Source organism: Corylus avellana, chromosome ca1 (assembly GCF_901000735.1).
Source record: "Corylus avellana chromosome ca1, CavTom2PMs-1.0".
NCBI lineage: Eukaryota > Viridiplantae > Streptophyta > Magnoliopsida > Fagales > Betulaceae > Corylus > Corylus avellana.
Window position 1 is genome coordinate 5,519,079 of NC_081541.1, and position 3,939 is coordinate 5,523,017.

Genomic DNA, 3,939 nt, shown 5'->3' on the forward strand with positions numbered 1-3,939 from the left:
TGAATAAATTAAGTGGCCTGATGCGAACACTAACAAAGATAGACTCAAATAAAATCTTAAAGATTGACATATGTTATTTTTCTACGTTTGAAAGATGTTTCTTATACTCTCATCTAGGTTTTTTGTTTTTTTTTTGGTGAGTTACTCTCATCTTGTATTGGTGCTTTCATCCGTGAGGCGTTAGAGTAATTCTAGAAGTCTTTCCAAGAATGATGTAATTTTTAAAATTATCATTTAATCAAAATCCAATAATGATGAATTATTCTTGGAAGGACTGATCAAGAGAAACTTGTTGCATTACTCTGTTTTTTAACCTATAGATGTAATAAACGGCCAGATTTAAAAATTTGAAAAACTCCAATTGTAAGGTAATTGTAGCGGATCTAACTTGCTATTATTTTAATACACGTTGATATCCCAAGGGAAAGATTCGAAATTCTCCTCTCGTTGCTTCCAACGTAACTTCGTGTGTGTGTGTGTTTTAATTTGTTATTTTCTTGTCTTTTTGGGGTAGCATTTGATAGTTTAACATGAATATTTTTCAATGTTTTCATTTCATGTATTGATTTCAGTGTATATATTAATATGGCACCTCAAAAGAGTGCATATATATGTTCCGCTCCAATTCAAATGGTGCTGAGTTTGGCTACCCCACCTCCTTTCTGTCCTGAATTGTCATTTTCTATAAATTGAGATTTTTATATCATTACCGCCAGGGCCATCTGCGCAAAAAAAAAAAAAAAAAAAAACTCCACAATTAAAATATTTTAATGTTGAAATAAGTGGTTTATATTCCCAGAGAAAGTAATATTGAAATACTAGTGATTGACTGAATAGTTCAAAATACGTCGATACAATTATGATTTTCTTATAAATATGTTATAGTGTAACCCTAAATCATTAATAGTAAAATATAGATGCGCTTTCTTATAGACATGAGTACAATGTCTAACCACGTAAATATGTGTTTTGATTTTCGATCTCCTTCTCTCCCTTTCTCTTTTCAATTCCGTATTATTTATCACTGTTGTGTATAGTAACAACACATAACCATTTCGTAGGATTGTCAAGTTTTGATATGACGTTTGAATTTGATATAAAATGAATGGGTCATAGTTCAATGATTTGACCCACTAATTATATGAGTTATGTTATGATTAATTAACTAATATAATCTTATATTAATATCTTAACACGACATGAATTCGATATGTCACATTTAGGGTTGACAATTTTTTACCTGACCTGCAAATTTAATACAAAAATAGCAAATTAATGTCTAGGTCAAAGTCTAACTCATTTAATTAAATTAATTAAGTCAGAATTAACTTATATAGTCTTATACCCATATACCATACTATACCCATATACCTTGACATGATCACTCCAACTTAAATTGTGAAGTTTATCATTGCCGTTGGTTTATACCAAAACCTAGTGAGGAGACTTTATCTTGACAATTCAAGAGGCCTAAAACAGTAACACGCACAAACATTGCAAAATAGTTTGAAAGCATGAACATAATGTAAACACACAAACAAAGTCTAAAGAACAAATTCTTTCTGAAAAGTAAACTCAAACACATAATATTCAAATTCCTTGCCTTTTTTTTTTTTTCGTTGTGGCCAACCATGAACATATATTCACATTTCACTGTCAAAACTGAATAAGGATCCTCTCAATTTCAAATGAATTGGATAATATCCAGTTAGTTATAATAGTTATTCAACTGAATAATATCTAGTTAGTTATAATGATTATCCAGTTAGTTAGTTATAATAGTTATTCAACTGAATAATATCTAGTTAGTTATAATGATTATCCAGTTAGTTATAGTTGTCTTCTCAAAAATTGAAAAGACGAAAATACACATTCATTATAACTAAATTGATAATTCATTTAAAATGGAGAGGATCATGTTCCGTCAAAACGTGCATGGTTGGAACACATACACCGAATTAGAGGGATTACACAATAAAGGATTAACACATTTTTTTTTTTTTTTTTTCAAATAAATGTTAAGGGGAAAACATCTTCCTTTACGTAAACTGGTTTACTCTCCCAGTAGTCTCCCTAGAAAAAGGTTGAGGGTTTGCGCGTGCGCGTGCGCGTGAGCGTGAGCGGGTGACGACAAGATTGTGTTATGAAAATTGTCGAAATAATTAAGTCTTATATATACGTTTGCACTATTACCCGTATTTCCGTATATTATTTAAACTTATTATTAAAAAAGCAAATCTATTATTAATTTTAAATGAAGGTTACTTCTTTGTTAACGCAAAAAAGAAATTAATTAAGCATATAATTTGACTAGAATAATGCCACACATATTCTTATTTCTCCACACTCATTTCTTTGTATCTATATACAGGGAAGTGCTAGTGAATCAAACAAATAAATTTAAATTTTTTTAAAAAACTGACGTAGCAGACCGTGAATGACAGATAAGAGAAAGGGAATTGCATTTTTTTTTTAAAAAAAAAATTTGAAAACCATTGCCACCTCAGTTTAGAAATTTTTATGAATTTTGACTTCCTAACACAAGGTGGAATTAGAACGTTTTTTTTGGGAGGCAAAAATTTATTTTTCTTTTTTTTAAAATTTTTTTTGGAGAGCATCCTATCCCAGGCCAATGAATGGTTTTACTCTTGTTTATACATAACTTTTAAAATTACTATTCAATTTTGAATGAATCAGAATATAACTACAAGTATTTGTGATAATTGATATATTTGATATATTAGGAGCAATAGTAGGTGATATAGATATATTAGTGAGTGTATGTATCATTACTTATTTGGTTATATATGCCATATTTATTCGGGAAAAATTATTCGTTGTGTTTCAACAGCAAAAATGCTGTTTAAACAGCCAAGTAATCACATATATATGGTCATGCAATGAAATGTCACGTATCAAAAGAAAAAGGTTGGGGACATATCGAAGTTAGAAGGAAAAAAGAAAATGAAAGGACAGCTAGATCCCAGTGTAGCAAGTTTAAAAATCAATAATTTAACGGGCGTCCGAGGCCTAGGGAAGATATCCGCGCCGCGCGTACTACCTACCTACCACGCGGACCTCCCTCCTACGGCCACGTGGTAACCACGTCACACCTGGGAACATGCAACGCCGTTTTTTTTCTCTTTCTTTTTTTCTTTTTTCCGGTCGCGACTGAAAACGGGACCTGTAAAATCCATTATCAGATTGATGAGGACGCACACCGTACTCGTCCACTGAACTGCGACACGTAAACGCGTACGAAAGGCATACCCATACGTCCAGTCCCCAGTATAATCCCTTCCCTCCCGCCAGTTTCGGTTTTCGCTACGATCTGCCACGTCGGCGTTACACACAGGATGGCTGGGCTGGATCCCACTGGAGCAAAATGTCAAATTTGATGACCTTGTTTGAATTTTTTTTTGTTCTTTTTCTACTGGTGTGATATCCATTAGATTCTTTTGGAACTTTTAGGAACTGTCCTTGATTTGGTTAATCATGAAAGTGAAGAACAAGGTGGCATGATTTAGAGGCATGCAAAAGTTGATAAAGAAAGAAGCATTTCCTTTTACTATTTAGTTTAAAAAAAAAAAAAAAAAAGAAGAAGAAGTCAAATTCTAATAAATTCATCTTACTCTAAAATGGTTTTCAATCCACTGCTTCAAAAGTTAGGTTGGCGGCTTGTTGACTGGAAATGCTTTTCTATATTGAGCCACATTATTGGATTTAGAAATATAGTCAAGATTGTACCATTACTCTAATGAGTATTTTTAAATGAGTTTTAATTGGCTTACATTTATGGTCATGGGTTTGTTATAAAGAACCTTGTAAGTAAATTCCACACATGACCCGTTACATGACTTATTGACATGTGTTTATTGACTCTAATCACATGCTCATACACGTCAGCAAATTAAATTGTCAATAAATTGTAAAAAAAAT